The 14046-nt window shown below is 44.8% G+C and overlaps 1 pseudogene across 1 annotated transcript in view; it reads left to right on the top strand.

The window, feature by feature from the left end:
* LOC311117520 (ceramide kinase-like) overlaps positions 1-14046 on the top strand; it is a 35849-nt pseudogene that overhangs the window by 13284 nt on the left and 8519 nt on the right. The window contains exon 2 of the transcript in view: positions 11519-11653. The product of the transcript in view is annotated as a ceramide kinase-like (transcript). The remainder of the gene's footprint in view (positions 1-11518; positions 11654-14046) is intronic.

The following is a 14046-nucleotide window of genomic DNA, read 5'->3' as shown; positions in this document are numbered from 1 at the left end:
CCTCCAAGTCACTGCAGCATACCTCTCCTCCAATACACTGCAGCATACCTCTCATCCAAGACACTGCAGCATACCTCTCCTCCAAGTCACTGCACCATACCTCTCCTGCAAGACACTGCACCATACCTCTCCTCCAAGACACTGCACCATACCTCTCCTCCAAGTCACTGCACCATACCTCTCCTCTGTAGTGGCCTTTATTTACCCTCTTTAGCCAATGGGGTTGTTGGCACCTCCAGAAATGGTGGTCTTTTATCAAAGACTATATGACAATGTCACAGTAGGGACATGTCATTAACATGAACATGTGTATGGTTGAGAGGGATGAGGCAAAAGAGATGGCAAATAGGTCTGGCTGTACAACCAATTGGCAAATGTACTGCAAATTGAGATATACTTTGACTAAACTGAATACTCTGAAACAAAGATGAATGACAAAGAATTATAGTAAAAAGCTTTGGAGCACCTTAAATTGAATTTTGGGCAAAAAGGCAAACTCTGCTCCTTCATTAATTGAATCAGATGGCTCATTCATCACAAAACCCACTGATATTGCCAACTATTTTAATGATTTTTTTCATTGGCATGATTAGCAAACTTAGGCATGACAAGCCAGCAACAAACGCTGACACTACACATCCAAGTATATCTGACCAAATTATGAAAGACGAGCATTGTCATTTTGAATTACGTAAAGTAAGTGTGGAAGAGGTGAATGTTTTTGTCTGTCTATCAACAATGACAAGCCACTGTGGTCTGACAAGTTGGATGGAAAATTACTGAGGATAATAGCGGACGATATTGCCACTCCTATTTGCCATATCTTCAATTTAAGCCTACTAAAAAGTGTTTGCCCTCAGGCCTGGAGGGAAGCAAAAGTTATTCACCTACGTAAGAATAGTAAAGCCCCCTTAACCTCTTAAGGATCTGACCCTTTTTTTCAATTTTTGCTTAAAATGACATACCCAAATCTAACTGCCTGTAGCTCAGGACCTCAAGGATATGCATATTCTTGATACCATTTGAAAGGAAACACTTTGAAGTTTGTGGAAATGTGAAATTAATGTAGGAGAATATAACACATTAGATCTGGTAAAAGATAATACATACAAAAAACATGTGTTTTCTATTTGTATCTTTTTTCATCAATGCAAGAGAAAGGCCACAATATAATATTGCAGTTTAGGCACAATTTAGATTTTGGCCACTAGATGTGTGTGCAAAGTTTCAGATTGATCCAGTGAAGCATTGCAATACTGGACTATTTTGTATCAAGTCTTCCCAAATGTGCCGAATTGGTCAATTGATACATTTTCAAGTACATAACTATAGAGAACATACAAAAAGGATATGGTAATACAAAATGTAAGTTTACACACTCTCAGGAATGTCATACATGATGGATCATTAGCCTATACACTAACTTTCACACATCTAGATGGCCGGGCGGGGTGGGTGTGAAATCAGAGACAGCAAGGGTTCAAACTGTGGAACCCAGTTCCTACATTTGAATATAAAAATGGATTTTATCAAACAAAACTATGCTACATTTTATCTCTGGGACCCGCAGGATGACAAATCAGAGCAAGATTACTGAATGTAAGTACATTATTTACCTTCAGAGGTGAATGTATCAAACCAGTTGCCATGATAATTTTGTTGTTGTTGTGCACTCTCCTCAAACAATAGCATGTTATTTTTTCACTCTAATAGCTACTGTAAATTGGACAGTGCCGTTAGATTAACAAGAATTTAAGTGTTCTGCCCATATAAGACATGTCTATGTCCTGGAGAGTTTGCTGTTTCTTACAACAGTCATGCTAATCACATTAGCTCACGTTAGCTCAACCGTCCCATATACAGAACACTGATCCCGTAGAGGTTAACTGGATCATATAGCCAACCAATCAGCCTGTTACCAACCCTTAGTACACTTTTGGTAAAAATGGTGTTTGACCAGATACAATGCTATTTTACAGTAAACTAATTGACAACAGACTTTCAGCACGCATATTGGCAAGGACATTCAACAAGCACAGCACTTACACAAATGACTGATGATTGGCTGAGAGAAATTGGTGATAAAAAGATTGGGGGGGCTGTTTTGTTAGACTTTTGACATTATCAATCATAGTCTGCTGCTGGAAAAATGTGTGTGTTATGGCTTTACACCCCCTGCTATATTGTGGATAAAGAGTTACCTGTCTAAAAGAACAGAGGGTGTTCTTTAATGGAAGCGCCTCCAACAAAATCCAGGTAGAATCAGGAATTCCCCAGGGCAGCTGTCTAGGCCCCTTACTTTTTACAATCTTTACTAACGACAGGCCACTGGCTTTGAGTAAAGCCAGTGTGTCTATGTATGCGGATGACTCAACACTATACATGTCAGCTACCACAGTGACTGAAATGACAGCAACACTTAACAAACAGAGACATTTACTACAACATGGCGGACGGAAGACAGGGTGGTGTGGCAGGTGCCGCTTCTCATTCGAATGCTGTAATTTTATCTAAACCATCAGGTGTACGCCGACCCCAGCTAAGTAACTCATGCAAAGAGTTAAAGCGCAATTATGTGTTTTATCTCCAGTACTCTGCCATGATTGTCAGTTATGTAGCTGCTCTACTGATAATCTCAGTGCGTCCTTGCTGGGATGACACAATCAGTCTACTACCGGAGAATATTAACACCAAACACAAACACATTGGTTCACCGTTCCACGGGAGCGGACAGTACACAGCATACCATAATGTTCTGAATAATGGCCAAGTCTACCTCGCTCCTTATTCTACTGAACCGCTTAGGCGCAACAAACACAAGTCCAACATTTATCGGAAACTGTTAAACTACCTGTTCACTACCCTCCTGCTCTCCGGGGATGTGCAACTCAATCCTGGGCCCAACATCACCGAGCCAGCGATACGCACCGGAGTGGAGGGCGGTGGATGGCCTCGTCCACTGATCGTCGCCGCTGTGGAGGTGGGTGAGTGCTATGGTCCTGTGGTTTCTCTCGACTCACCCGGCTCCAGGATGGATTTTGACTCTTCAAACATACCAAAGTCGCTATGTGCGATCCCTGACTCTGCTTCTGGTATGCAAGCTGTTTTAATTGGTTTCCCGCATCCAGTGCAGGCGGGAGGGATTGTTGATTGCGCTACCGAACGGCCCCTAATCAAAACGAAACAAAACGGCCTAAACCCAGCCGTCAGAAAACACAGAAAATTTAATTTTTTTCAATGTGTCAATCACTCTCGAGTCATCTGGGACCCACGAGCTAAGCCCAAGGGACTACTAGGGGGGCACTTGAACATTCGTAGTGTCATTCCAAAAAGTGATCAAATTCAACATCTACTCACAGACTCCAACCTTGACTTTCTCTGCCTCTCAGAGACATGGCTCCATAGAAACTCTCCATCTGCTGCTTTGATTGTGCCTGGCTACAATGTTTTCAGGAGAGACAGGACTGAAGGAAGAGGAGGAGGTGTGATGATTTATATTAAAGAACATATCCGATGTAAACAAATTGAGTGGTCGTGTGATAATGAACTAGAATGTATTGGCCTGAACATTACACTGTCTCCCCAAATGTCTTTTACCCTCATTGGAATGTATAGGCCACCTTCCACCAAAAGTGTGTTTTTTGATCAGTTTAATAACATGCTTAGGGAATGTGATTTTGGGAAAGAGGTCATCTTAATGGGAGATTTTAACATTAATTATGAAGACAAGTGTTGTAGGAAAACCCTCAAACGGATCACTAATACCTTTGACCTTACACAGCTAGTTAAAGGGCCAACCAGGGTGACTTGTTGCTCTAAAACACAGATTGATTTGGTGTTCAGTAATAAACCAGAGAGAGTGACTAAATCATTCAATATGGTTACTGGGCTATCTGATCATAATCTGACACTTATAGCCAGAAAGCTGACTAAGAGCAGGTTTAACCTCTCTACTGTTAGAAAGCCTGATCAACTAAGAATACCTAAGAGTGAATTAAGCTATTTTGAAAATGCAATTAAGGGAATTAACTGGAATGATCTCTTGTCCTATGCAGACGTGGAAGCTGATAGTCAAGTTTTTCTATCCACAATCCAGACTACATTAAATGGTTTCCTAAAGAAAATCAAATCCAAACCTGGCCAAAAGAGCACTCTTCCTTGGCTAAATGGAGAAATCTGGAAATTGATGAAAGAACGAGATTATTATCTAAAAATAGCCCTAAGATCCAAATTAGAGCATGACAGACGTAGGTTTACCATGTTGAGAAATAAGGTGATGAAAGAAATCAGACAGGCCAAGGAAAACTTTTTTATTAACATAATTGGTGAAGCAAAGGGAAATTCTAAACTGATCTGGGAGAATCTAAAAAAGTTAACAGGGAAAGACCATAGTAACACTGCAAAAAGACTAGAAATCATGGTGAATAACAATCTAACACAGGATGCAGTCGAAATAGCAATAGCCTTCAATTCCTACTTTATTGACTCTGTCAGGGTACTGACACAGAACCCCTCCACTGGTTTCTTGGGCTCAGTGCTAGTAAATGATGCTCAACCTGTCTTCATCATAAGGGAGGTTTCTGAGTCAAAGGTAGACAAGGTGATTAGCTCACTAAAGAACTCTAAAGCCAAAGATGTGTTTGGGATGGACTCTACCTTTCTTAAAAACTACAAAGAGTCACTCATTGGCCCCATTACTAAGGTCACCAACACATCTATTGGTCTCGGGGTGTTTCCAAGGGTATGGAAGTCGGCCATAATAACGGCCATCTTTAAATCAGGCGACCCTGCTGACGTGAGTAACTACAGGCCCATTAGTATACTACCTGTGGTGTCAAAGGTTGTTGAAAAGTGTGTAGCAGAACAACTGATTGCCCACCTCAACAACAGCCCCTTCACATTACATTCCATGCAGTTTGGCTTCAGAGCGAAACACTCCACAGAAATGGCCAACTGCTTTTTTCTGGAAAATGTGAAGTCCAAGATGGACAAAGGGGGCGTTGTTGGGGCTGTGTTTCTGGACCTAAGGAAGGCTTTTGATACTGTTAACCATGAGATTCTCATCACAAAATTGTCCAAGTTCAACTTTTCCCCCGATGCCTTGAGATGGATGAAATCATACCTTGAAGGCAGAACTCAGTGTGTCAGAGTGAGCAATGAGCTGTCGCCCACTCTTAGCTATGATGTGGGTGTGCCCCAAGGGTCAATACTGGGGCCCCTCCTGTTCAGCCTGTACATTAATGATCTGCCTTCTGTCTGTACTGGGTCTGAAGTTCAAATGTATGCAGATGATACAGTGATATATGTGCATGCAAAGAGCAAACAACAAGCTGCACAAGAACTCACTACTGTAATGGTCCAGGTTACAAAGTGGCTCAGTGACTCGTGTTTGCATCTCAATGTGAAAAAAACTGTTTGCATGTTCTTCACAAAGGGGGCAACAGATGCTACTGAGCCAGAAGTCTATGTGTCAGGGGAGAAGCTCCAGGGGGTATCTGATTTTAAGTACCTTGGCATCATACTTGATTCCAACCTCTCTTTTAAAAAGCATGTGAAAAAGGTACATTTTTACATTTACATTTTAGTCATTTAGCAGACGCTCTTATCCAGAGCGACTTACAGGAGCAATTAGGGTTAAGTGCCTTGCTCAAGGGCACATTAACGTCATTTAGCAGACGCTCTTAGCCAGAGCGACTCACAAATTGGTGCGTTCACCCTATAGCCAGTGGGATAACCACTTTACAATTTGGGGGGGGGGGTTAGAAGGATTACTTTATCCTATCCCAGGTATTCCTTAAAGAGGTGGGGTTTCAAATGTCTCCGGAAGGTGGTGAGTGACTCCGCTGTCCTGGCGTCGTGAGGGAGCTTGTTCCACCATTGGGGTGCCAGAGCAGCGAACAGTTTTGACTGGGCTGAGCGGGAGCTATGCTTCCGCAGAGGAAGGGGAGCCAGCAGGCCAGAGGTGGATGAACGCAATGCCCTCGTTTGGGTGTAGGGACTGATCATAGCCTGAAGGTACAGAGGTGCCGTTCCCCTCACTGCTCCATAGGCAAGCACCATGGTCTTGTAGCGGATGCGAGCTTCAACTGGAAGCCAGTGGAGTGTGCGGAGGAGGGGGGTGACGTGAGAGAACTTGGGAAGGTTGAACACCAGACGGGCTGCGGCATTCTGGATGAGTTGTAGGGGTTTAATGGCACAGGCAGGGAGGCCAGCCAACAGCGAGTTGCAGTAGTCCAGACGGGTGATGACAAGTGCCTGGATTAGGACCTGTGCCGCTTCCTGTGTAAGGCAGGGTCGTACTCTCCGAATGTTGTAGAGCATGAACCTGCAGGAGCGGGTCACCGCCTTGATGTTGGCGGAGAACGACAGGGTGTTGTCCAGGGTCACGCCTAGGCTCTTCGCACTCTGGGAGGAGGACACAGCGGAGTTGTCAACCGTGATGGCGAGATCATGGAACGGGCAGTCCTTCCCCGGGAAGAAGAGCAGCTCCGTCTTGCCAGGGTTCAGCTTGAGGTGGTGATCCGTCATCCATACTGATATGTCTGCCAGACATGCAGAGATGCGATTCGCCACCTGGTTATCAGAAGGGGGAAAGGAGAAGATTAGTTGTGTATCGTCAGCGTAGCAATGATAGGAAAGGCCATGTGAGGATATGACAGAGCCAAGTGACTTGGTGTATAGGGAGAAAAGGAGAGGGCCTAGAACTGAGCCCTGGGGGACACCAGTGGTGAGAGCACGTGGTGCGGAGACAGCTTCTCGCCACGCCACTTGGTAGGAGCGACCGGTCAGGTAGGACGCAATCCAGGAGTGAGCCGCGCCGGAGATGCCCAGCTCGGAGAGGGTGGAGAGGAGGATCTGATGGTTCACAGTATCAAAGGCAGCAGACAGGTCTAGAAGGACAAGAGCAGAGGAGAGAGAGTTAGCTTTAGCAGTGCGGAGAGTCTCCGTGACACAGAGAAGAGCAGTCTCAGTTGAATGACCAGTCCTGAAACCTGATTGGTTTGGATCAAGAAGGTCATTCTGAGAGAGATAGCAAGAGAGTTGGCTAAAGACGGCACGCTCAATAGTTTTGGAAAGAAAAGAAAGAAGGGATACTGGTCTGTAGTTGTTGACATCAGTGGGGTCGAGTGTTGGTTTTTTGAGAAGGGGAGCAACTCTCGCTCTCTTGAAGACGGAAGGGACATGGCCAGCGGTCAAGGATGAGTTGATCAGCGAGGTGAGGTAGGGGAGAAGGTCACCGGAGATGGTCTGGAGAAGGGAGGAGGGGATGGGGTCAAGCGGGCAGGTTGTTGGGCGGCCTGCAGTCACAAGTCGCAGGATTTTATCTGGAGAGAGAGGGGAGAAAGAAGTCAAAGCATAGGGTAGGGCAGTGTGAGCAGGACCAGCAGTGTCATTAGACTTAACAAACGAGGATCGGATGTCGTCAACCTTCTTTTCAAAGTGGTTGGGGGGGGGGAAATGTGGCAAAGAGCTTCCTAGGGTTAGAGGCAGATGCTTGGAATTTAGAGTGGTAGAAGGTGGCCTTAGCAGCAGAAACAGATGAAGAAAATGTAGAGAGGAGGGAGTGAAAAGATGCCAGGTCGGCAGGGAGTTTAGTTTTCTTCCATTTCCGCTCCGCTGCCCGGAGCTCTGTTCTGTGAGCTCGCAATGAGTCATCAAGCCACGGAGCTGGAGGGGAGGACCGAGCCGGCCGGGAGGATAGGGGACACAGAGAGTCAAAGGATGCAGAAAGGGAGGAGAGGAGGGTTGAGGAGGCAGAATCAGGAGATTGGAGGGAGAAGGATTGAGCAGAGGGAAGAGATGATAGGATGGAAGAGGAGAGAGTAGTGGGAGAGAGAGAGCGAAGGTTGCGGCGGCGCATTACCATCTGTGTAGGGGCAGAGTGAGTAGTGTGGGAGGAGAGCGAGAGAGAAAAGGAAACAAAGTAGTGGTCGGAGACATGGAGGGGAGTTGCAGTGAGATTAGTAGAGGAGCAGCATCTAGTGAAGATGAGGTCAAGCGTATTGCCTGCCTTGTGAGTAGGGGGGGACGGTGAGAGGGTGAGGTCAAAAGAGGAGAGGAGTGGAAAGAAGGAGGCAGAGAGAAATGAGTCAAATGTGGACATAGGGAGGTTGAAATCCCCCAAAACTGTGAGGGGTGAGCCATCCTCAGGGAAGGAACTTATCAAGGCGTCAAGCTCATTGATGAACTCTCCAAGGGAACCTGGAAGGCGATAGATGACAAGGATATTAAGCTTAAATGGGCTAGTGACTGTGACAGCATGGAATTCAAATGAGGAGATAGACAGATGGGTTAGGGGAAAAATTGAGAATGTCCACTTGGGAGAGATGAGGATTTCTGTACCACCACCCCTCTGACCAGATGCTCTCGGGGTATGCGAGAACACATGGTCAGACGAGGAGAGAGCAGTAGGAGTAGCAGTGTTTTCAGTGGTGATCCATGTTTCCGTCAGCGCCAGGAAGTCGAGGGACTGGAGGTTGGCATAGGCTGGGATGAAGTCAGCTTTGTTGGCAGCAGAACGGCAGTTCCAGAGGCTGCCTGCGACCTGGAACTCCACGTGGGTCGTGCGTGCAGGGACCACCAGGTTAGAGAGGCAGCAGCCACGCGGTGTGGTGCGTTTGTGTAGCCTGTGCAGAGAGGAGAGAACAGGGATAGGCAGAGGCATAGTTGACAGGCTGTAGCAAATGGCTACAAAAATGCAGAGGAGATCGGAATGAAATGAGCTAAGCATCTGGGAGAGGAGAGAGCAGGGCCTCCCTCACCAAAAACTTCTACCTCAGAAACTAAAATTGTTTCACTGAACCACCCGAACAAAAACTCTCCCAACTTCCACCTTTAGAAATCAGAATTGTTGTGAACCACAGCGGTTCAATGTTTAATTCAAGGTAGTTGGGAGTTTAATTCAAGGTAATTCAAATAACCAAATTCAACCTAGCTAATTTCCGATTTATATGAAATTGTTTGACTACAGAGGTAGCAAAACTGTACTTCAAATCTATGATACTCCCCCACTTAACATACTGCTTGACTAGTTGGGCCCAAGCTTGCTGTACAACAGTAAGACCTATTCAGTCTGTCTACAAACAGGCTCTCAAAGTGCTTGATAGGAAGCCCAATAGCCATCATCACTGTCACATCCTTAGAAAGCATGAGCTCCTGAGTTGGGAAAATCTTGTGCAATACACCGATGCATGTCTTGTATTCAAGATCCTAAATGGCTTGGCTCCCCCTCCACTCAGTATTTTTGTTAAACAGAAAACCCAAACATATGGCAGCAGATCCACAAGGTCTGCCATGAGAGGTGACTGTGTAGTTCCCCTAAGGAAAAGCACCTTTAGTAAATCCGCTTTTTCTGTGAGAGCTTCCCATGTCTGGAATACACTGCCATCAGACACACATAACTGCACCACATATCACACTTTCACAAAATGCTTGAAGACATGGCTAAAGGTCAATCAGATTTGTGAACATGGTCCCTAGCTGTGTGTTGCCGCTTTCCATGTCTGTTGTCTGTAACTTGTGAGGTGTGGAAACACTTTGTTGCTTTTATGAATTTTGTCTTGCTGCTTTTTGTTCTATGTTGCTCGGTCTGTATGCTACGTCTTGTTTGTCCTATGTTGCTATGTCTGTATGATATGTCTTGTTCTATGTTGTTATTGTCTATATTGTAATTGTTTTTAATAACCTGCCCAGGGACTGCGGTTGAAAATTAGCCGGCTGGCTAAAAACGGCACTTTTACTGAAACGTTGATTAATGTGCACTGTCCCTGTAAAAATAAACTCAAACTCAAACTCAAACTCAAACAAAGAGCTGCAGTTAGTTTCAGAATGGGTGGCATGGAATAAGTTCGTCCTCAATATTTCAAAAGCATTGTATTTGGGACAAATCATTCACTAAACCCTAAACCTCAACTAAATCTTGTAATGGAAAATGTGGAAATTGAGCAAGTTGAGGAGACTAAACTGCTTGGAGTAACCCTGGATTGTAAACTGTCAAGGTCAAAACATATTGATACAACATTAGCTAGGATGGGTAGAAGTCTGTATAATAAAGCGCTGCTCTGCATTCTTAACAGCACTATCAACAAGGCAGGTCCTACAGGCCCTAGTTTTGTCGCACCTGGACTACTGTTCAGTCGTGTGGTCAGGTGCCACAAAGAGGGACAAAGTGGAGGAGAGATTGACTTCATCACTACTTGTATTTGTACTGAGCTGTTTGTTTGAACTACTGGCACACAGCTCGGACACCCATGCATACCCCACAAGACATGCCACCAGAGGTCTCTTCACAATACCCAAGTCCAGAACAGACTATGGGAGGTGCACAGTACTACATAGAGTCATGACTACATGGAACTCTATTCCACATCAAGTAACTAATGCCAGCAGTAAAATTAGATTTAAAAAACAGATCATGGAACAGCGGGGACTGTGAAGCAACACAAACATAGACACATGCAAACAAACACACGATTACATACGCACTATACACACATGTACACATGGATTTTGTGTTATAGATATGTGGTAGTATAGTAGAGGCCTGAGGGCACACACTTAATATGTTGTGAAATCTTTTATGAATGTATTGTAATGTTTTTAAAATGTATAACTGCCTTAATTTTGCTGGACCCCAAGAAGAGTAGCTGCTGCCAAGGCAGCAGCTAATGGGGATCCATAATAAATACAAATACAAATGGATCATAGACGGGTCGTAGACAGGTCTTGGTAGCTGAAAAGTGACTTCTCAGTCGACACACAAACTGCATTCGAGGTCAGCTTGATGGGTTGGGGTATGCAGTTAGATAGCAGGCAGAAATAAAACAGTGTTTTATTATAATGTCACTCTTATGGCCTCTGTATGGTGCCACACCAGGCCATTGTATGTGCATTAATGATTGATCAGCACAGAAGTAATTCATTCTTCCCTGATTTCCTATAGAGCTTTTATAGAACTGTGCTGGGCACAAAATCAAAATGAATGCAGACTCGGATCATGATAATGACTTCAGGAAAAGGGTGGTAATAACAGGCACCATTAGTGTAGGAGTTGCCCTAACAATATGGTATTGGTCTATAGTGATAGATTTAATCTTTCTCCAAATGAGCTCCCCTTCCATTATCCATCAGTAGTGCTTTCTATGGCAGGAGTGGTCAACAGCTATACAACACTAATGGTTCTCCCCCTCCCTGCCTTCTCTCAGCCCAATACTAGCTCCACCCTAATGCTGAAATCAAACCGTTAATAGTCCATTAAAGCTCCAATCTCATCACATTAACTTTATTAGCATGAAGCTATCCAAGCTGTAATTGAAACAGCCAGCCAAGTTTGGTTGGGTAGGTCAAAAAGGGCTTGAGATCCTGGCACCATAGTTCTCTGTGTGTGTGCGTGCGTGTGTGTGTGCGTGTGTGTGTGTGTGTGTGTGTTTGCTTTCCCTTTCTCCAAGAAATTAATGTATAAAGGATAAACCTCTGGTTCCTACCACATTGTGACAGATTGATTTGGTGTGCTTAACAGGTACCAGCCACAGCGTGTCCGTGTCTGAGATCCTAGCAGTCCGGGAGCTCGATGTGGACGGCGGGACGAAAGATGATGGCAGGTGGCAGAAAATGCCCCAGAAACTGACTGAGGCCTATCCATGTGCATTCACCGGTAGGAGTTGTTGGTAATCTAGAGCAATATTGGATTCAATATATAGGGTGTTCACCCATAAAATGTTGAATTAATTCAAGGTTTATACAAGTATGTCCATTCAATACATTTTACATTTTTACATTTTAGTCATTTAGCAGATGCTCTTATCCAGAGCGACTTACAGGAGCAATTAGGGCTAAGTGCCTTGCTCAAGGGCACATTTACGTCATTTAGCAGACGCTCTTATCCAGAGCGACTCACCAATTGGTGCGTTCACCCTATAGCCAGTGGGATAATCACTTTACAATTTTTTTTTTTTGGGGGGGGGGTAGAAGGATTACTTTATCCTATCCCAGGTATTCCTTAAAGAGGTGGGGTTTCAAATGTCTCCGGAAGGTGGTGAGTGACTCCGCTGTCCTGGCGTCGTGAGGGAGCTTGTTCCACCATTGGGGTGCCAGAGCAGCGAACAGTTTTGACTGGGCTGAGCGGGAACTATGCTTCCACAGAGGAAGGGGAGCCAGCAGGCCAGAGGTGGATGAACGCAATGCCCTCGTTTGGGTGTAGGGACTGATCAGAGCCCGAAGGTACAGAGGTGCCGTTCCCCTCACTGCTCCATAGGCAAGCACCATGGTCTTGTAGCGGATGCGAGCTTCAACTGGAAGCCAGTGGAGTGTGCGGAGGAGGGGGGTGACGTGAGAGAACTTGGGAAGGTTGAACACCAGACGGGCTGCGGCATTCTGGATGAGTTGTAGGGGTTTAATGGCACAGGCAGGGAGGCCAGCCAACAGCGAGTTGCAGTAGTCCAGACGGGAGATGACAAGTGCCTGGATTAGGACCTGTGCCGCTTCCTGTGTAAGGCAGGGTCGTACTCTCCGAATGTTGTAGAGCATGAACCTGCAGGAGCGGGTCACCGCCTTGATGTTGGCGGAGAATGACAGGGTGTTGTCCAGGGTCACGCCTAGGCTCTTCGCACTCTGGGAGGAGGACACAGCGGAGTTGTCAACCGTGATGGCGAGATCATGGAACGGGCAGTCCTTCCCCGGGAGGAAGAGCAGCTCCGTCTTGCCAGGGTTCAGCTTGAGGTGGTGATCCGTCATCCATACTGATATGTCTGCCAGACATGCAGAGATGCGATTCGCCACCTGGTTATCAATAGAGAATTGCTTCAGAAAAACAATAGTCCAAACCCCATGTCTCTACCATATACAGTGCCTTCAGAAAGTATTCATAACCCTTGACTTATTCCACATTTTGTTTTTACAGCCTGAATTCAAAATAGATTAAAATAAAAACAAATCTCACCCATCTACACACAATTCCCCATAGTGGCAAAATGAAAACATGTTTTTAGAAATTGTTGCAAAATAAATAAAAATGAAATACATAGATCTCATTTACATAAGTATTCACACCCCTCAGTCAGTACTTTGTAGAAGCACCTTTGGCAGCGATTACAGCTATGAGCCTTTCTGTGTAAGTCTCTTAAGCGCTTTCCACACCTGGATTGTGCAACATTTGCCCATTTATTCTATTTTTTTTTTATCTTCAAGCTCTGTCAAATTGATTGTTGAACATTGCTAGAGAACCATTTTCAGGTCTTGCCATAGATTTTCAAGTAGCTTTATGTCAAAACCGTAACTCGGCCACTCAGGAACATTAACTGTCTTATTGGTAAGCAACTCCATTATACATTTGGCATTGTGTTTTAGGTTATTGTCCTGCTAAAAGGTGAATTCATCTCCCAGTGTCTGGTGGAAAGGAGACTGAACCAGGTTTTCCTCTAGGATTTTGCCTGTGCTTAGCTCCGTTTCTTATTTTATCCGGAAAAACTCCCCAGTCCTTGACGATACAAGCATACCCATAACATGCTATGCTTGAAAATACGGAGAGTGCTACTCCGTAATGGGTTGTATTGGATTTGTCCAAAACATAACACTTTGTATTCAGGACAAGAAGTTAATTGCTTTGCTACTTTTTTTGCAGTGTTACTTTAGTGCCTTGTTGCAAACAGGATGCTTGTTTTGGAATATTTGTATTCTGTACAGGCTTCCTTCTTTTCACTCTGTTAATTGGTTAGTATTGTGGAGTAACTACAATGTTGTTGACCCATCCTCAGTTTTCTCCTATCACAGCCATTAAACTCTGCCAACTGTTTTAAAGTCACCATTGGCCTTATGGTGAAATCCCTGAGTGGTTTCCTTCCTCTCCGGCAACTGAGTTAGGAAGGACACCTGTATCTTTGTAGTGTCTGGGTGAATTGATATACCATCCAAAGTGTAATTAACTTCACCATGCTCAAAATCGAATCCAATGTCAGCTTTTTTTTTTACCCATCTATCAATAAGTGTCCTTCTTTGCAAAGCATTGGAAAACCTTTCCTGGTCTTTGTGGTTGAATCTGTTTGTTTGAAA

Source organism: Coregonus lavaretus (assembly GCF_964263955.1).
Source record: "Coregonus lavaretus genome assembly, contig: HAP1_SCAFFOLD_1485, whole genome shotgun sequence".
NCBI lineage: Eukaryota > Metazoa > Chordata > Actinopteri > Salmoniformes > Salmonidae > Coregonus > Coregonus lavaretus.
This window is presented reverse-complemented; position numbering and strand designations above follow the sequence as displayed.